A 22,782-nucleotide genomic window follows, 5' to 3' on the forward strand; every position below is an offset into this window, starting at 1 on the left:
AGAGTACGACAGTGAAATCTACAACAATATTATATGAATCTAAAACTTCACACTACCAACACTTTGCTCCAAAATTGTTATCTAACAACATTCTAACTACAACAATACTTCACAATAACAAGACACAAAGAAACCTGTGTAGTATCAAATCCCCATTCGTTTGGCTTATCTAAACCAACACCTGTTTTGCATTCAAGTTAGTGGCAAAAAAAACAAAAAAAAAAAACTTCATTTATACTTTCATACTGTGAGAGTGTGAGGCAAAATCACAAAGCAGAGACTGAAAAAATGCTAGCCAGCATGTCTAACATTGTGCTTATTAAAAGAAATCACTTCAGTCAAAACCATGGAAGATAGACAAAGATCTTGTAAATGATGTAATGCATCGTCTTTATACAAATTTACCTGAACATAAATGATGACCACTTGAAGCATATCTTTTGGAAGATAACCAGCCACCCAATAGATAGTTGTTTTCGCATTTCCTAGATCTTTTTTGTGAACCCAACAAAATAATAAATATACAGCAAATAAAAATAATAATCAGTTGCAGCTTGGTATACCTTTTTACATGCAGTTATCGGATCATCTGAATAAAATGGAGGTTATCCAACAAGCATCTCATACATTATTGCACCTAGTAACCACCTGCAACAATAGTAATAGTTAAAAACAATCATGAAATAAAAGAAAATGACAAAAATATCCTCAGCAAATAGTAATACAACACTAACAACAAATAGTAATACAACACTAAAAAAATCAGACCAACAATCATGAAGTCCATGTCATGTAGTAAAAAAGAAACTGTATTACAGGGGCTAAAAAAACCAGACTAACAAATAATATTAGAAGATTTCAGCAAACATGGGTCTGGGATCCTAATCAGACCATACCTACAAGTTTATTTCTTCTAACTCATCAAACAGGGAACAAAAGGAAAGGCATCACATTCTCGTTTTTTATTAATAAGGCGTACCAACAAAGAAATTTTCCCAGAAAGTCATTTGTCCCCTGTTCTACTTCCGTTCTCCCCTGTTAATCTGTATTTTTTTCATCTTCTGTACCTTGGTAATTTCCAGATTATATTCTTACAGGAGCTAGTTGCACTCTAGGGCTTGTATTACTGAAACTCAAAGGCCTAGAAGATAAATTGTAAATTATCGAATTGATCCTCACATGCATCAATATTTGGTAACCCTTATCAAATTAGAAATCATGATATACAGAAAAAGGTGAAATCAAAGGGATAAATATTGAAAACATAAAGATACATGTGAATATAATCAAATGAAGCATTTCTCACTTCATAAAACATATGTAAGAGGTGCTAAAGACTTAATAATATCTGGGGAATTTCATCGAACACTTGGTGTTCGTCTAAAAACGATGGAAAGACAAAGGTAAATTGCAGAAATCAAACACATAAATAAAAAAAATGGAGTATAGGAGTTGATAATTCGTTGAAATATGAACAAAAACAGAAACAATAGAGATGCACAATGGATTAACATAATAAATCGAGAAGTAAAAAAAACAGATGAACATAAATCGATTTAGGGATGGAAGTTACCACTATGAAGGCCTGAACATGTTTACTCCTTTCTCTCTCTCTCTCTCTCTCTCTCTCTCTCTCTCTCTCTCTCTCTCTTCTCGTTAAGCTGCTGGCGAGACTTGGTTGGCGACCCCTTTGGCGGAAGATAGCGGGAGGTGTTTAGCGCCCTTAGCGACCCATGACGACCTTCCTAACGACGCCCACTCCTTTGAGCCTGATAATCATATCGAGAGTGCTAGATTCAGATTCGCTTTCTATTCAAAATGTCCAATTTTTTTGCTGGATACGGTCCAAATTTTTACATAGGAGCCACCAAATCATTCAAAACTAGAAAAAGATATGTGAAGAAACAAAAAAATAAAAGAATTACCTAGGTCTCTAATGCAGAAGTTTCAAAGGTGATGACGAGATGTAATCGGGAAGTTAATGGAGCAAAGTTACAGTTCTTCGTCTGTGTGTTTTTCGATTAATCTTTGGGGAATCTGAAACAAACGAGAATCAAGATTTGCATTCCTAATATTTAGACTTAAGAGTATAATTAGGGCTTTTTCTAACAATTTCAACATCGAGTGGGAGATATGGTGGTTCCAGTAGGTAAGAGTAAGTGAGGGAAGAACTAGGCAGCAGTCAATGTCGGGAGGGGGAAGGAAAGAGCGTCCATAATTTGGGCAAGAGGGAAAGGAGAAAAAAAGGAAGGCGGGGTTTTTAATTTTTTCAGAATTTCATTTCCCCCCACTGTTAAAGGATGGAACGCACGTTCCATTAAAAATTATAAAGCGATATCCTTAGACGACGCGCGTTTTATTATAGGTGCCCTCCGTGTTTTTTTGTTTTTTTGTTTAGACACTAATTTAAGGGCACGCAATAATGCGTGTCCTCTATTGTTAAATTTTTTGAAGAGATGACACTTTTTTAATGTCACTCTCTTTTGCGTAACACAAATCAACGAGTGTCGTGGTTTGCGCGTCGTAAAAGGGTCTTTTTCTTGTAGTGTCCTAGACCGTATTGATTATTTTAGTCGAAAAGTGGATTTAGGAGGTCAACGAAGAAGGGTTTATACCCAACTGGTTGATACATCTTATTCTAATGTCTTCTTTCTAATTTCAATATTTCACCATGTTTTTCATTTGATTTGATTTTTACTGTTTTGGATATGATTTATCAGTGGAGATGTATTGGTCAGAAACGATGAACTAGTAGTCTCTTTTAGCAGGAATGCTATAATCCATGGTACAAATCCAAACATTCTAACATGCATTTTGAAGGTGAATTTAAATGTTTGTGACCCTTTGCAAGAGCTTATTAAATATTTTGATGGGCAATATAAGGAAAAATTGGATGTTGATCTTTAGTGAGTCCTTTCTATGTAAGATTATAATTGGTTTCTAATCTCTTTCGTGACATTTAGCTTAATTGGTTTACAAATCATATGAATGTTTGAAGATATTACATACGGGATTGTGATTTTATTTCTATATCTAAAAGAGACTTGCAGCTGCTGCATCCAGAAAAATGAATCAATTATATTGTTGACTTGTAAAATTGAGTTAAGTGTTTTTTTATACTTTTAACTATATATGTAATTCATCATTAATTGGATTATAAAATATAATAGATTTAGAACAAGTTAAATGACAAAGTTTGATTTAATGGAAAATGTTTGAAGAAGATTAAACCTGTTTAAGAAAGAGTCAATTTCTTCAATAGCTTTTTCTATAAAAAGCTGGCAGATTTTGATGAAAATCAATTACAAAATATTTGATGCCAAGAAATTCTTTCAACGAGTTCGTAAGAATTACATTTTTATTCCTGAATAATCATGCTTTCTAATATGTTATATATATATATATATATATATATATATATATATATATATATATATATATATATATATATGCTAGGTTGCATTAGAGTTTAATTAGTATTTTTCATCATGAGGAAGTATTGAATTTTGAAGGTAAATTTTTATTTGATTTTGAACTTTTAGTTATTTGGAACATGTGGCACTTTCATTAATATGAATAACATTTGTGGAGGCGATGACCAGAGGTTTCACTTATTAACGTAAATAGTAAAAAAAAAGTTGCAAAAAGTAATATAAAGGGCAAAATAGTCTTTAGGGATAAAAAAAATGCAACAAAACCAAATCAAGGACCATCCGAGTTAAAAAAAATAGTTAGGGGCTAAACACAGGACTACCCTAAACCAAAGGGACCATTCATGTAATTTACCATTTGTTCTTTTTAAGGCATTGTACTTTGAAAAATTTTACTCAATTATTAGGTTTATAACATCTAACTTTCATTTCATTTAATTGTAATATTATACTTTCAAGTGGGTAGCATTCTCAAAGTACAATGTTCTAATATGAAGAAATTAAAGTATAATGTTATAATTAACATCACAATAAAAGTATGTTGCTAATTCTAACATTTTATCCATTTATAAAATCATAGTTCTCGACTTCTTTCATTTCTTGCACCCCAACAACAAGTGTTGCAGTAATGGAGCCGGAGTTGGTGGCTTTTTGATATAAGTTTCTTTATATAATATCTTAAATGTATAAAAATGGTATTTTCTACATTAAAAGTGTGTTTCAAGCCCCTAAGCGATCCAATAATTCTCTGTATATTTATTGCTCAATAGTGATCTATAGAATACAACTTTCAACTTTTTTCTTTACTTGACACTTACAATATATCTACAATTTTAAACAAGTATGCGAGATAAACATAAATTTGTATTTTCTACCAAAAACATCGGTTTTCTTTCATTACTTCTGCGAGTTGATTTAAATTCTCATATGATTTTCTAGCATGAGCTTTATACCTGGGCAGCCACTACTTGTATCACTAACTAAAGATCATGCTAATACTATTCAGTCCAATAGAATTCTGGTAACATAACACAAGTTAAGAGTTTTTCATTAACATTTTACACTATTTTTGTGGATTTTGTCATCTACAAAATCCATATAACCGTATGCTTTTTCAACATGACTTGGTTTTAAATATCACTTTTATATAATAATTGTAAACATACCAACTGTGGTTTCCACGGGTTATAACCTAGTTAATATTAATATTTCCAAAATTCCTACAAAAAAGTAGCTCATAAGCTACCAAGTTTATACTTACATAATTATTTCATAGAAAACTTATATACATTTAAATTTAAAATTACATCTATTGCTAGAATTTCAAATCATAAGATTACTTGGACACCGAAGTTTGGTGGATTCAGAGAGTTGGGTATGAACGAAGCACACAAGACTCGATACTCTGTACACCCAGGTTCAAATAAGATGTATCTGGATCTCAAACAACTTTATTGGTGGCCAAACATGAAGACAGAAATTGCTACCTACGTAAGCAAATGCCTAACTTGTGCCAAGATCAAAATAGAGCATCAAAAACCATCAAGTCTACACTCCAACAACCTGAAATACCTGAGTGGAAGTGGGAGTAGATTGCCATGGATTTCATAATCAAACTACCCAAGACGCAAGGTGGTCACGATACCATCTGGGTGCTTGTTGACAGGTTAACCAAATCTGCCCACTTCTTACCAATTAAGGAGATCGATAAGATGGAGAAACTAACAAGAACCTACATCCGAGAAATCGTACGATTTCATGGAGTACCGATATCTATCATCTCGGATAGAGAAAGTCGATTCACTTCACGATTCTGGCAATCACTACAAAAATCTTTGGGGACTAGGCTAGACATGAGTACAGCCTACCACCCACAAACTGACGGACAGAGTGAGAGAACGATACAAACCCTAGAAGACATGATGCGGTCTTGTGTTATAGGCTTTGGCAAAGCATGAGACACCCACTTACCGTTAGCTGAATTCTCATACAACAACAGTTATCAAACTAGCATCAGGATTGCTCCATTTGAATCCCTCTACGGCCGCAAGTGCAAATCACCTCTATGCTGGGCGGAAGTGGGTGACATACAGTTGGCGAGAGGTCTAGTCCTTGATAACACTCTCACTGGTCCGGAAATCATTAGAGAGACGACTGAAAAGATCGTTCAAATCCATGAACGACTGAAAGCCTCACGAGACAGACAAAAGAGCTACACCGACAAGAGATGAAAACCCTTGGAATTTCAGGTTGGGGACCGTGTCCTACTGAAGGTCTCACCCTGGAAGGGCATGGTACGCTTAGGGAAGCGTGAAAAACTAAACCCAAGGTACATTAGACCCTTTGAAGTAATTTCAAGGATAGGTCCAGTAACTTATAAACTCCAACTACCACTCGAACTTAACAAAGTACATCCTGTATTCCATGTGTCTAATCTAAAAAAGTGTTTGTCTGATGAGACTCTTGTAATTCCACTCGAGGAGATCGAATTGAATGAAAATCTTAACTTTGTGGAAGAGCCTGTCGAAATCATGCATAGGAAAATCAAACGAACGAAGCAAGGTCGCATACCAATAGTGAAGGTTTGTTGGATTGCTAAGCGAGGACCTGAATTCACTTGGGAGCGAGAAGATCAAATGCAACAAAAGTACCTACATCTCTTCCCTAGTCCATAAACACTTACTTTGTAAATAATATCGGTACGAAATTGCCTCTAACGGGGGGATGATGTAACAACCTGATATTTCAATTCAATGTTATGCTCAAAAGTCAAGCATTGTAACCTATTTTGATAATATAAAGAATAGTGTCAAAAATGAAATGTTCAAAAATCTCAATTTGAATGTACCAAGTGGTAGATATCATAACAAGGTTTTCAGAAATATAAAGAACACTAAAATCTAAGTTATAAGGAAGAAGTTATGACCAATCGAAGATCCACAACAAAACCGGTAAAACACTATTAAGCATAAAACGCGAAATTTCAATAAAATATTTTTTAGCCTTACATATCTAAATGAAAGTCGTGGATATCACTAAACCGTAAACGTATATAAAAAGAACGCCCAAATCTGACTTCGTATGAGGAAGTTATGATTTTTCTAAGTTTCGGATATAGCTGTAGACATCTAAAAACTCGAAATAGAGATCGAGCAATTTTTAGCTGACACGACCTAAAAGAGAATCAAAGATCTCGTCAATAGTTGTACAACGGTAAAAAGACAGACGAAAACGGACGTCAGATGAAGAAGTTATGGATTTTTAACGAACTTTTCCAGTCCTGGCCTGTTAAAAATATAATATAAAAAATAAAGTCAAAATTAGCCAATGAAGTATAAACGAGAGTTGTAGAGTATTTTCTCACCTACGCGTGGATATAAAGAACACCAAAAACGGAGCGCGTACACAAAATTTACGGAATTTCAAAGATTGGGGCACAAACTTCGAGGCTAGTTCGAAGGAACGCCCTGCATTCTGAGGGAACGCGCAACATTCGTACCCCAGGGCCTGTCCCTTCTCCCATCAAGTCCGAGGTCGTAAGCCATGATGCACGAGGGCTCTTATACCCGCTGCGTACGAAGGAACGCCCCGCGTTTGAGGTTTTTCCAGACCCTATATAAAGGATGTGAGGCTTACGGGTTTTGGTTGCCAATTTACCACTTTCTCTCCATATTTTCATACTTCTACCCTCCCGAGACTATCCCGACACCCCGGTTTCATATCCAAGCTCTGACGGCAGTTCGAAGCCCTGAGATTTCCATGAAATTGACTTCTTTCCGGTCGAAGTATTGCCCGAGTAAAGCATCGTTTTCACCAAAACGTAACTCCTACCAGGTGAGTTCATACCCCTATCACTACACTTTTAAATGCTTTTTAAATGCTTTTAAACACTTTTAAAGGGGGGAATACAAGTTAACACACGGCTAAAATCGTGTGAAAATATCAATCTTTTGCTATACTTTTCATACTATTATTACAAGTATCATATGATGAGGTTAACCTGCAAAACACCTCGCAACACGACTTTACTCTCTTGGGATACACTATGTTTTATAAATAGAAAAATGCTTTATTTATATGTTTGCATATTACATCGTATCAAGGGTAACCATTTCAACTATAACATTACGTATATACAAGAAAATACTGTTGGATTAGTGTCTAAGTCCATAACTATTTTAGTGTGTACTTGACCCGATTATGAGCATGGTCATTTTGGGTTGCCTTCACCATAGCAAATTGTAGGATGAATTAAGGAGAGAGGATTAATTATGATTTATTAATATATTATGAGAATAATATATTAAAGGAGAAATCATATTGTTTGATTAATATTAGTCAAGAATTAATTTAGAATTTATTTTGTGGCTAAAAGAGATTAATTAAACTTAGGGGACTAGCATTGTAATTAAAAGATAATTGCAATTGAGCTATGGATTGCTTTAGAATAAAGGTTGGACGAAATCTATGGGGAGCCCATATGATTTTCGTCCAAGAGGTATTCTAAAGGGAGTCCATGGATTGCTTAGGGCTTAAGCAGTCAAATTAGGGTTTCCTTGTTAGATAACCCTAATAGCCTACCTATTTAAAAACCCCCAACCCCCAAAACGTGGCCAACCAATTCAAGAGGGTTTCTGGACGTTTTTGGAGTTCCCATTCTCTTTCTTCTTCATCTAGTTGCTTAGTGGTGTTTGTGACTCCATTAGAGGTGCAACACTTGAGGCACTAAGCTTTCTGAAGCCAATCACAAAGGAGGAATTGATTGTTATTGCAACATAACAATCAAAGGTAAGATCTAAACCCTAATTTCAGTTATAGCTTATTAGGTCTAGGGTTTATGGCTTTGGATGATTCAATTGCATGTTCATTAGACAAACTAGATCCAAAGCTATTAGGGTTTGCATGTATACCATAGGAATGATGTAATGCTCAAAACCCATCAGTGGTATTAGAGCCTAGGGCTGTTTGTTAGTGAATTTGATGCTTAATTGATCGAAAATTGACTGAAAATCGAATTTTTTGAGTTTTTGGGGCCTGACTCGCCGAGTCAACTGGGTGACTTGTCGAGTCCATAGTGAACTCGACGGGTCCATGCCAGACTCGACGAGCCAGAGGGTCGGATGGAGCAAATTTCGGGATTTTGACTTGTTTTGGCTGTAGATAATTACCTAAAACGTTTTTTATTATTAAAATCCAAATTTTATAAATATTTGGAGATTATCCTTGCCAAAATAGAAGATAATTATCAAAATTTAGATAATCATTTGTTTTATTAGATAAAGATTGATTATTTGTAATTTAGATTTGAATTATCTTGTGAAAAATACAAATAAAAGTCAAATTAGATAGTTATAAATGAATTGTTTAATTTTAAATTATTTGCAATTTGTTCTTGTGTGTTTTGAATAGTTTAAAAACTTGCCCTCAAGTTTTGGAATTTAAATTTTTGATTAAAAGTTTAATTTTGAAATATTTAAATTCTAAAACCCTACTGTTTTGAAAAGTTCAAAACTTGCCCTCAAGTTTTGGAATTTGAAATTTGATTAAAAGTTTAATTTTGAAATATTAAATTCTAAAACCCTAGTATTTTGAAAAGTTCAAATTACACCCTTATGGTTTTGTTAATTAATTAAAGTGTATAATTAAAAGAGAGTTAATAAATCCATAAAGTTTTGGTTTACATTTAATTAAATTAGACCACCTAATATTTTAAAAGTTTAAAATACACCCTATACAATACATATAACATTAAAAGTCTAATATCATATATGTATGAGTAAATAGTCATTCTTACCGTTAGTAGGTCTCATTCACAAAGCTAGTCTATATGGGGTGTTTAAGGAAATTGCCTATAAAATGACGATTGAATGGAAATCCACTCTTACCCACCGCACTCTTGACTAGTGGAGGGTCGTTAGCCGAACGGGTAGGATAGGACGAAACCTTCCATTATAAGTATAATGAAGTACAAAGTAACTAAACATCGTTTACAAATTAAATTCCCAAATCATAGTTACTTTAGGAAAAATGTGAAATTGTATGTTAATCCATGGAATTACACTTCATACCCTTGTTAAATGTTAGTGGAGCGTGTGTGGTTAACCGGAACGCTAATTTGGGGTTGACATTGGTAGTGAAAGGTGGCTTGATGTTTGTCATAAATCAATGGAGCGTGTGTGGCTAACCGGCACATTGATTAGGTGATAGTAGCATTGAGTGCACTGTGTTGATTCGCATGGTTATTCACACCTTGTTTGTGATACTCGGCATCCCAATCACAAACTTGAAGGGCATAATCGAGATTAAACATGTCATTGAAAAGTTCAATGAATCTCAAAAGTATCTAGGAGTTTTCAATACATTTAAAACTTAATTTCCTTTTCGTTTTTCATAGTGGAAATTGGTAAATCGTCATTTACCTACCTTCAAATATTCTGCAACTAGATTACGACATCCCTCTTCTAGGTTGTAGAGTATTGTGTTGGATCCTAGCCTTGATGTTTCATTTGGGTGTTACTGATGGGTTTTAGCCATAAGAACTTTCCTATGTGCGCATGCAAAACCCTAATGCTCGGATCTAGGCTTTCTAATAAACATGCATTGAATCCAAGTCTTCTAATGACTAATTAGGCTAAATAACAACATTGAAACAGATCTAGAATCATACCTTTGAGTTCCTTGTTGATCTTGAGGTCTTGGAGCTTCTAGAGTCACAAATGTCACTCCTCTAATGGCTTACAAACACCAATAGCAATAAGAATGATTTAGGAGAAAGGAGAGGGGAGGAATTCGACCAGAGGTTCCTTGCTTTAGGAGATGTGTCAAATTCCATCAGCCATAGGGTCTATTTATACTTGTAGACTCCTTAAGGGTTACAACCTAAACCCTAATTGGATAATCTTCTCTTAAGGCTATCCAAATCCATTCCTAGATAACCCTTTGGACGATTTGAGCTATCCTAAAGCCTCTGGAATCCGTCCATAGCATATCCAAATGGATTTACAGTCTAAAGCTTAACTATCAAACAATTGACAGTTTATACCCCTTTATTTAATTAATCTCTTTAAGTCACCAAATTAATTCTAATTAATTCTTTGACTTATATTAATCAAATAACAATATATTATTCACTATATTATTCCCATAATATATTAATAATATTTACTCTCTCTTATTAAATCATCCTATCAAGTTGCTATGGTGAAGGCAACCCAAAAGGACCATGCACAACTGGATCAAATACCTGCCTAATATAGTTACAGCCTTAGACACTATTCCAACAGTCTCCCACTTGGATAAGTCTAGTAACTATACAAGTACAATTTGGTTTGCAATCGTAGCTCTCAAAGACGCTGTCAACTCTGATCTAATCAATCTTGTCCTTTAGATAAGGGATCGTACAGTCCTCTGTTAGATATCATGCTGACAATCCTATGGAATGGTTAGTCAAGCATTTAGGTTTCTCGATCTCTGATTTATTTGACATAGAACTTAATCGAACACATCAATTCAGTTCTGACCGGGCCTGGCACATAAGTCAAATCCAATCATCGAGCGGCCGAGATATCGCTTTTACCTTCTTAGATAAAAGTTACAGATAAACTTCGACTTATATGCATTTACTTATTCATTAACCAACTATACACAACAATGCGTTTTATAACACCGAGTTACTGATGCGTTTTCGCATTATCAATGTACAACCAATTAACAAATAATAAACCATATATCTAGGTTTTAAGACTATATGATATTATCGTCTTGCGATCACCCTTTTATATCTTATTCCATAAGGTGATTCCAGCAAGCGTGGGTTTATTCCAATGCTCAAAACTAGTTCATAAGCACTCATGAACGTTGCAGCAACCCTTTGCTATGTCTAACACCATTTAGACATTCTACACACCAATTCATGACAATCTTAATTCATATCTACTCCCAACATATGAACGATTGTGGACCATTTGAACAATTCGATTATTCCTAATAAACTCAATTATTCTGGAAGTCAAAACATGCAAAGAGAAACAATAGCTAAACAATTAACATAAGATAGTCACTTTACTCATAAATAAAACTCCTTTATTTATTCATCAAATGTCAATTACATTTATCTATTACACGTTTCTAATACTATCTAATCTATGCTAATATCATCCTTCAGCCCAATACTCCTAGCATGCTGCAAGTGCTTAACCCTACTCAGTCCCTTCGTAAGCGGATCTGCTGGGTTATCTTCTGATGATATCCTCTTCACTACGAGTTGTCCTTCTTCTACACGATGTCTAATGAAGTGATATTTTCTGTCGATATGTCTCGATCTACCATGATCCCTCGGTTCCTTGGTTAAGGCAACCGCACCTTCATTATCACAGAAAATCTCTACTGGCTCCTTTATGGCAGGTACAACTCCAAGATCACCGATGAAGTTCTTTAGCCATATTGCCTCCTTCGACGCTTCACTCGCTGCAATGTACTCTGATTCGCACGTTGAATCAGCTACGGTTTCTTGCTTGGAACTCTTCCATGTCACTGCTCCTCCATTTAGGGTAAAGACCCAGCCCGACTGCGAACGATAGTTGTCCCTGTCGGTCTGAAAGCTGGCGTCACTATACCCTCGCACCTTCAAGTCATCACTTCCTCCGAGAACTAAGAACCATTCCTTCGTCCTCCGAAGGTACTTAAGGATATTCTTCACCGCAATCCAATGTGCTTTGCCAGGATTCCCTTGATATCTGCTAACCATGCTCAAAGCGAACGCTACATCAGGGCGAGTACAAGTCATAGCGTACATGATTGAGCCAACTGCGGAAGCGTATGGTACTCGGCTCATTTCTGCTATCTCAGCTTCGGTACTCGGACTTTGAATCTTACTCAACTTGGCATTACTTTGTATCGGCAGTTCTCCCTTCTTTGAGTTTTCCATACTAAAACGTTTTAGTACTTTCTCTAAGTAAGTATTCTGACTAAGTCCAATTAGTCTCTTACTTCTTTCTCTTACTATCCTTATTCCCAAAATGTAAGAAGCCTCTCCGAGGTCCTTCATAGCGAAGCACTTCCCGAGCCAGGACTTAACTTCCTGCAGAGTCGGGATGTCGTTTCCTATGAGTAATATGTCATCGACATATAGAACGAGGAAGCTTACTATACTCCCACTGGCTTTGACATATACACAAGACTCATCTTCGCTTCGTACAAATCCAAACTCTTTGACTTTCTCATCGAAGCAAAGATTCCATCTGCGAGACGCTTGCTTAAGTCCATAAATGGACTTCTCAAGCTTACACACTCTATTCGGATTCTTCGGATCCACAAACCCCTCTGGCTGAGCCATGTAAACATCCTCAACCAACTTTCCGTTGACGAAAGCGGTCTTGACATCCATTTGCCAAATCTCATAATCATGAAATGCGGCAATTGCTAGCATCACTCTAATAGATTTAATCTTCGCAACTGGTGAGAAGGTCTCATCATAGTCAACTCCGGGAGTTTGAGTAAAGCCCTTCGCAACCAATCGCGCTTTATATGTGTGTACGTTCCCATCCACGTCGGTCTTCTTCTTGAAGATCCATTTGCACCCAACGGTCTTACGTCCGGGCACATAATCAACCAAATTCCAAACTTGGTTATCATACATGGATTGGATCTCGCTATCCATTGCCTCTTTCCATTTCGCAGACTCCGGGCCTGCCATGGCTTCCTTATAGCTATTAGGTTCATCAAGATTTATTAGTGTACCATCACTAATATACGTGTCCCCTTCGGTAGTAATATGAAAACCATAAAACTGGGGCAGAACTCTAACTCAATCGGAACGTCTAAGAGGTAAGGACTCGTCAATTGGTTCAACCGGAGTTTCCTCCTCGGGTTGAGTGCCAGCGGTAGAGGTTCCTTCATCTATCGACTCTTGAATCTCTTCAAGCTCGATTTGCCTCCCACTGTCTCCTTGGCTTATGAGTTCTCGTTCTCGGAAAACTCCTCTCCTCGCAACGAAGACCAAATTGTCCTTCGGTCTATAGAAGAGATATCCAAAGGATGTCTGCGGGTAGCCGATGAAAATACATCGCTCACTTCGAGGTTCAAGCTTGTCGTGAGTATCTCATCTTACGAAAGCCTCGCAACCCCAAACCTTGATATGTGCCAACGAGGGAGCTTTCCATGTCCACATCTCGTGAGGTGTTTTGGCAACCTTCTTGGTAGGGACTCGGTTAAGGATATGGGCGGCAGTCTCTAAGGCATACCCCCAAAATGAGATAGGTAGTGAAGCACGACTCATCATAGAGCGAACCATATCCAATAAGGTTCGATTACGCCTTTCTGCCACACCATTCAACTACGGTGTCCTAGGAGGCGTCAATTGTGAAACTATTCCACACTCCTTGAGATAATCGTGGAATTCAAGACTTAGGTACTCTCCTCCTCGATCGGATCGAAGCATCTTGATTTTCCTGCCCAATTGATTCTCCACTTCATTCTTGAACTCTTTGAACTTTTCAAAGGTTTCTGAATTTTGCTTGATTAAGTAGATATACCCATATCTACTATAGTCATCGGTAAAAGTCACGTAGAAGCGGTTCCCATCCTTCGTGGTTGATCTAAATGGTCCACATACATCGGTATGTATTAGGTCCAATAGACCTTCACCCCTTTCACATGTACTCGTGAAGGGTGACTTAGTCATCTTTCCAAGCAAACAAGACTCGCATGTGTCATCTTCCCTAAGGTCGAATGACTCCAACACTCCATCCTTTTGGAGTTGGGCTATGCGTTTCTTGTTGACATGTCCAAGACGACAATGCCACAAGGATGCTTTATCCATACTAGTGGAAGAATCAATATTCAAAACATCATTTCCTAAGTTATCAACAATCATAACAGTTTCATATATTCCATTACATGGTATAGCTTCAAAGTAAAAGACACCATTTAGATAAGATAAAATAGAACCATTCTCATTATTAAAAGAAAATCTAAATCCTTGTCTATACAAACCATGAAATGAAATGATGTTTCTAGCCATTTCTGGCGAATAGCAACAATTGTTCAAATCTAAAACTAAAATATTCCTAAGCACTAAAGAATACACTCCAATCTTGGTCACAGGCGACGATCTTCTGTTCCCCATGATTAGATTTATTCTTCCTTGCTCCACATCCCTACTTCTTCTTAGTCCCTGCACATTAGAACAAATGTGATAACCACAACCGGTATCAAGAACCCAAGAAATAGCATGATTAGAATCGTTAGATTTGATTGTGTATATACCTGCGAAAGATGGATTGGTCTTTCCCTCTTTGATTGCTTGCAGGTAATCTGGGCAGCTTCTCTTCCAATGTCCTATCTTGTGGCAGTGGTGGCACTCTGCCTCCTTCGGGTTAGAGCAGGGCTTAGCGGGATCAACTTTGGTCCCACTAGAAGAGGCACCATCTCGGGCTTTCGCCTTGCGATAGTTCTTCGATGAAGCTTTCCTCTTCTTTCCCTTTCCTTGACCAATAGCCAAGACAAGAGCAGCGGGGCGGATTGGGAGTCGGTGCAACAGACTTGTCCTTGAAGTTGCTCTCAGCAACCCTCAAGAGACCTTGGAGTTTACTTAGGGTGACCTCCTCTTTGTTCATGTGGTAGGTCATCCTAAATTGGTTGTACATCGGAGGCAAAGAGTGAAGCACCATGTCGATCGCCAAGTCTTCCCCGAAGTCAACATTTAACTTGCGAAGGCGGTCGACATACCTTTGCATCTTTTGCAAGTGCACGGTAAGAGATTCTCCATGACCCATCTTCGTGGAAATCATGTTAGTGAAAATCTCATACCGCTCTTGTCTCGCGTTTTGGTGGTACCTCTCCAATAAGTCTTGGTGCATCTCGTACGGGTACATGTCCTCGTAGGACTTTGGAATTCGGAGTGCAATGTACATTCGTTGCATCTCGCTCATGAGTTTCAAAGGCGGTGATTTTGGCTGGAGTAGCGATTTCGGTGTTGATTCTCGCGAGCTTCTCATCAAGGACATACTCCTTGTCCTCATAGCGAGCAATCGTGCGAATGTATCTTATCCATTCGCTAAAGTTCGTTCCATCGAAGGTGACCTTTTGGCAAAGGCTCATCAACGTGAAAGAACTAGCAGCAGCGTTGTTTACGTTCGACATCTATAATTAGAAAAGGACAAAGATAGATTAGAATATGAATCCCTAATTATCACCCAATAAGAAAAATTAGGGCTAGGATCCAACAATAACGTTTACATATTAGAAAAGGGATGTCGTAATCTAACATGCAAATAAATTGAAGGTAAGTGAATGACGATTCACTAATTCTCCATCACAAAAACCTAAACTATTAGTCCTAAGTGTTTTTGAGAATTCCTAGGTTCGGATGAGATTCATTGAAACTATTCAATGGCATGTTTAAATCTCGATATGCCCCTCTTGTTTGTGACTGGGATGCCGAGGATCACAAAGCGGATGTGAATTACCATGCAAATTCACATGGTGCCTTCATTGTAACGATCACCTATTCGATGTGCCGGTAAACCACACACGCTCCATCGAACTATGATATACAATGAATCACCCTTTGCCACCTTCGCTTAGAACCAATTAGTGTGCCGGTAAACCACACACGCTCCACTAACATCTTAGCAAGGTGCAAAGTGTAATTTCATGGGATTGCATCAATTCACTTTTCCTAAAGTAACTAGGATTAGGAAATTTTAAAATATGTGTAGTTACTTTATATTTCTTATTATACTTTTAATGAGAGGATGAGGTTGCCCTATCCTACCCGTTCGGCTAACGACCCTCCACCAATCAAGCAAGCGGTGGGTGTGAGTGTACACCCATTAAGCGCCATTTTATAGGCCGCAAACTTATACCCATCTTATAGATTGGCTTCGTGAATGAGGCCTACTAACGGTAAGACTAGCATTTAGTTATACATACATATTATACTAGTAATATCATATTAGTATAGGGTTGTATTTTAAAACTTTTAAAATCTAGGGTTTTGAAATTTAAGTTGTCTAAATTAAAACTTTTAATCACAAATATAAATTTCAAAAACTTGAGGGCAAGTTTTAAACATTTAAAACATGGAGGATCAAATAACAAATAATTCCAATTAACAATTAATATCCTAATTATCTATATTTGATTTATTCAAGATTTCTTTTTAAGATAATTACCAAAATAATCAAAATAATTAATTAATTATCATATAAGGAATTAAATATTTTATTATAAGATAAATATCTTCAATTAGATCAAGATTGCAGTTATATTTATCATAAAAACGAATTAACATTGATCTAATTAGTTTATGGAAAGTTTAGATAAGATAATTACAAAGAAATCCTGAATCTGGTCATTCCTGACGCTATGACTCGCCGAGTGCACAAGGGGACTCGCCGAGTCCACCTTGGGACTCGCCGAGTCAGTGACTCAGAAACCTAAAAATCGAATTTTGCAGGTTTGTTTCAGTTAATCAAGCAACAATTTAAAGTAAACCAAGCTAGGCTCTGATACCACTGATGTGTTTTAGCCATAAGAACTTTCCTATGTGCGCATGCAAAACCCTAATGCTCGGATCTAGGCTTTCTAATAAACATGCATTGAATCCAAGTCTTCTAATGACTAATTAGGCTAAATAACAACATTAACACAGATCTAGAATCATACCTTTGAGTTCCTTGTTGATCTTGAGGTCTTGGAGCTTCTAGAGTCACAAATGTCACTCCTCTAATGGCTTACAAACACCAATAGCAATAAGAATGATTTAGGAGAAAGGAGAGGGGAGGAATTCGACCAGAGGTTCCTTGCTTTAGGAGATGTGTCGAATTCCATCAGCCATAGGGTCTATTTATACTTGTAGACTCCTTAAGGGTTACAACCTAAACCCTAATTGGATAATCTTCTCTTAAGGCTATCCAAATCCATTCCTAGATAACCCTTTGGACAATTTGAGCTATCCTAAAGCCTCTAGAATCCGTCCATAGCATATCCAAATGGATTTACAGTCTAAAGCTTAACTATCAAACAATTAACAGTTTATACCCCTTTATTTAATTAATCTCTTTAAGTCACCAAATTAATTCTAATTAATTCTTTGACTTATATTAATCAAATAACAATATATTATTCACTATATTATTCCCATAATATATTAATAATATTTACTCTCTCTTATTAAATCATCCTATCAAGTTGCTATGGTGAAGGCAACCCAAAAGGACCATGCACAACTGGATCAAATACTTGCCTAATATAGTTACAGCCTTAGACACTATTCCAACAGTTACATCAAGGATTCTTATCAACTAAATTGAATTTTCTCCCGTTTTGTAGATGTCTAAATCTAACAATGGTCTTCCCAAATCCTTTGAAACAAGCTTTCCAAATGAAGACGACATTCCACGATATGATCAAGGAACACAAGGACATGCTTCACTTCCTCCACCTCCTCTAATTATTCTCCCTGACCCATAAGTTCGAAGGCTTGAAAAGTTCAAGCTCACTCAAGCCCTTTTGGGAAGCAAACACAAAGATGGGAACTTGTGTGTGCACACGTCTTAGAGATGAAGTCACATATTGACAGGTTAAGGATGTTGGGTGTCGAGATTTCAGGTGAGTTGGCTGTTGACTGGGTTCTTCAGTCGCTTCCTGAATCATATAGTGAGTTCGTTAGAGAGTACTATATGATGGAACACGACGTGACCCTCATCGATCTCACTTATTTGCTTATAGCTGTTGAATCGGCAATGATTTGGCGTGCTGGTCAAGCAAATTTGTTTGGTCAATCAAACTTCCAAACTTCAATGGACACTGGCAACATTGGAAGTCCAGAAAGGACTAATTCTGTGATTGTCCGATGTGTTGTGCCAAAGGAGTCCATTTGCTTTCATTGTCATAAGAAGGGGCATTTGAGATGAAGCTGCCCTGTTTACCTGATTGATCTAAGAGATGGGAGAGTCAAGACGTATGGCTCTACTTCAGGTAAATCCACTAACTAACTCTATAAGTTCCTATTTTTTGATTCTTGATACATGATGTGATAAGATTACATTTTGATGTTTTGCAGGATCGAAGAAAAGAGAGGAAGCTTAAGGAAGAAGCGTGCTGAATCTGATCATGAAGAAATGAATTTCGATCGCATGGATTCAAAGATCAGATTTTGAGCTACTGCTATAGAGTTAGGATAGATTGCTAAGAAATATGTAATAGCATAGTTTTTCAGTTGATTTGCATTGTAAGGACAAATTTTCCGCAATAAAATAAAATTTGTTTTTGTCTTATTTGTTTATCCTTGCGATGACGTGTATGAAAGATTGATGTTTGAATATTTCTGTTATTAGCAATGATGAATTTGATTCTTAAATTAGGTTATTTGTGGAAATGTCAAGAATTTACCAAATAGAGAGGGTTTCTCATCACCCAAGTTTCAATTAGACAGAAACTTGGAATCATGCGACATGTATTGTATGATGAATGAGAAACTTTATATTTGGGAAATTTAAGACTAATTCATTGGCAAAGAGTCAAGTGAAGGACCAAGAGATCGAGTTCGCAATGTTGTGCACTGGTCAAGTCCGCCACGAAGAACAATAAAAGATTCGTCATGATTTATCAAAAGCTTGGTAAATATGATTATGCTTACAAGTTTAAGTATAATTCTGCATCATTGGAAAAGTCTCAATGAAAGGCAGAACGAATAATAAGAATCAATTAGGCAAAAAGATAAAAGTTTCTCTATTTTAAGAAGAAGGGAGAGTACATTTTATCATGTTTTATGATCGTCTTAATGATTGAGAGCCATATCTCAATTGATCCTCTAAGTGAGTCTTAGTGCATTTGTATGGCTAAGAAGAGGAATCGAGAACTATGGAAATGGTTAAATCAGGAAGTCAATCATACTTTTTTCCAAAATCAAATCTTAGAGTCAAACTCCAAGATTGTGACTTGAGTGATATAATCTTTAGTAGGAATGTTCTTACACTTGTACATTTTGGTAAGTTGTGATGACTTGAATTAGACAAAGACCAACTAGTACCAAATTATGTGTAGGTTTGTAACACTTATCAAATGTGGAATAAGGAAACTTTCTTATTCCTGCACATTTGAAATTGGTAAGTTGTAATGTCTTGCAGAAGACAAAGACCAACTAGAACCAATTGAGTGGAGTGTTAGTCTTGATAGGATTTCGCACTAACTCTTGAATATTTGTTTTGTTAAGGAAAGTTCCTTGATAAGAGAATCATATATCTCAAGAAGTCAGTAGGAGTCTCAATTGTCTTGAAAAGTTCAAGAGCTGATCAAGAATAAACCGATAGTTAATCACTAGCACACGACTTGAGGTTGGCGACCTATCGTGTTGACATAAATTTTGTTTCTATACCATTCCGTATTAAGTCAACTATGCAATGTGAGTTCTATGAGTTCTAAATTGGATTGCATAAAGGCAAGGCACCCTGATCAATGGAAAGTACATTGATAAGGCAAGGGTGAGCTGCTTGACAACCTGGAAGCTATGGTGGGAATTCATGCTACCATAAGGCGAGAAATCAAGATTGAACAAGTTCAATCCATATGAGTTGGATTTGTCACAAACATTGTCTTATGATTGTTATTATGACAAATCCACATGGATAAGAACATATACACTTTAAAATCTAAGTGTCATAAGGTTTCTCTTCTTCATGAAAATGATTGTGAGGAAATGCTTTCACTAAGAGAGATTTTAAGAAGATTGCAAGTGTGAAAATTGTATTCTAAAATTTGATCATGATTACAGCATCCCTTTTCATAGTTCGAATTGTGAGATTTGGCAATTAGTCTGAACATTTGGGACTTAGTAACATAAGTTCTGAATTTCTTTAGACACACATGAGAGCTTTCAAAGGCAAATGTGTATAGGTTTAAGAAGCTTAGATAAAGGCTTATCAAAGCATTAGGTATTAGAAATATGAACTTAAGGAATTCAATAAGCATTGTTTTCTAGAAGTTCAACTGTTTTCTGCATACATGTCAAAGGTAGTGGGAGCATAAGTGTTATGCTTGCATGGTAATAATCATCGTGTTAGTGGGAGCATGATTATTATTTCAAGTATTGTGAGTTAGCAATATTAATTATAGAAAACAAAGATTCACTTTGCAAAGTTGTAGGGGTTGAAAAGTTGTTTTACTATAATTAAGGGAGAGAATATTATACTTTGTTTCAAAATCTAAAAGCTTAGATTGAGAAATTTTAATAAAATTTAGTCAAGGATACATAGTGCATTCTCAAATTCAATTATGACTACGACATCCCTCTTCATAGTTTGAATTGTGACAACATGGCAAATAAAATATTAAGGAAAAAGACTGATAAAGTATCATGTCTTTATGTGATACATTATGCATCGCGTCCTATACGCTTCGGGTATAGGATCGATTGCATATTCCGTAATATTTCACTGTTCTAAAATTTTCCAAATGTCTAGGGAATTAAGAGGGAAAAAGGACTAGAACCGGATTTGACTAAATAATTGAACAACCGTCAAAGGACGATCTGAGGTTCGCTAAGGATTTGTCGCTTGCGAGCAGTTGGAAGTATAGTAAAGGAAGGACTATGTTGACATTATTATGAATAAATAAGATTCTATTTAGAATGAGTTGTCACATGGCAAGTATGGAAATGTTTCCATAAATGGGAGTTGGATATTAAGAAATATGTCTAGATTAGAAACTTTTATGCGAGAAGGATGTTCAAAGGAATGTACTTTGAGTGAGAGACATCACATCTATAGAACTGTCTTGTAGCAATTTCTGATAGAGTACATTGTAATTTCATTGGCCAAGTCTTAGTGATTTTTGTGTTATAACTTTACGAAAGGATCGTTGCGTAAAATGTTAGAATCTAACATATTACAATAGTGCCAAGAACCTTGTGTTCTTACAATAATGATGAGGATTAGGGATTGCAAAATGAATTCATTGAAAAAAATTTTTCAATTGATATATTTCACAAAGTGTGGACCATAGGAAACCAAAGTGTGCATGCTTGGAGCATGGGACAATTGTGGTTATAATGCAAGTACAAAGTTAATTATCCGAAACATTAAACAATGAATAATGAGTAGTCAATATGGTGTTTAAATAAAAGTGTTTTTTATTTACGCTCAAAAGTTTTGGGACCATATAGGATTGAGTATTATCATTGTGTTTCGCTTTGCATGTTTTGACTTCTAGAATAACTAGGTTATTCAAACATCCAGAGTCGGTCATACGTTGGGAGTAGGTATGAAGGAAGACTATCATGAATCTGTCTGTAGATTGTCTAAAGTGTTTAGACATAGCACAAGTTTGCTGCAAAGTTCATGAGTGCTCCTATAATAAAATTAGAGTATTGGATTAAACCCATGCTCACGTGGATCACTTCATGGATTTTATCACGAGTGATTGTGAGACGATAATATCTTACATTCTTGAAACCAAGACGTGTGAGTTGCTTCTTGCTGATCGGTTTGCACATTGATAATAAGTAAACGCACCAGTAACTTGGTGTTATAAAACTTATTGTTGTGTGTGATTCGATGAGTAAGTGCAAGCGAGCATTTGAGTCGAAGTTTATCAATTCCTTTTACCCAAAGTAGGATAAAAGTGATATATGTGGGCCCTCGATAATTTAGTGATGACAAACATAAATGCTTGGTCAGGCTAGGACTAATTTGATTTGTTCAGTTAGTCAGTCGTCGTAAATCAGAAATCATGAAACAACACATAGACTGAGAGAATGATTTCAATCCATGTCTCACGTCTATACGATGTCTAGAATGGAGGAATATATGATCCCTTATCTAGAGGACACACTTCTGATAAGATCAGCAGATTTTGAAAGCTACGATTGCTGATCAGGTTCTGAAGTTATGCGAATAGTTATTAGACTTATCCAAGTGGGAGACTGTTGGATTAGTGTCTAAGTCCATAACTATTTTGGTGTGTACTTGACCCGCTTATGAGCATGGTTCTTTTGGGTTGCCTTCACCATAGCAACTTGTAGGATGAATTAAGGAGAAAGAAGATAAATTATGATTTTTTAATATATTATGAGAATAATATATTAAAGGAGAAATCATATTGTTTGATTAATATTAGTCAAGAATTAATTTAGTGGCTAAAAGAGATTAATTAAACTTAGGGGACTAGAATTGTAATTATAAGATAATTGCAATTGGCCTATGGATTGCTTTAGAATACAGGTTGGACGAAATCTATGGGGAGCCCATATGATTTTCGTCCAAGAGGTATTCTAAAGGGAGTCCATGGATTGCTTAGGGCTTAAGCAGTCAAATTAGGGTTTCCTTGTTATATAACCCTAATAGCCTAC

The sequence above is a fragment of the Lactuca sativa genome, chromosome 9, assembly GCF_002870075.4.
Source record: "Lactuca sativa cultivar Salinas chromosome 9, Lsat_Salinas_v11, whole genome shotgun sequence".
NCBI lineage: Eukaryota > Viridiplantae > Streptophyta > Magnoliopsida > Asterales > Asteraceae > Lactuca > Lactuca sativa.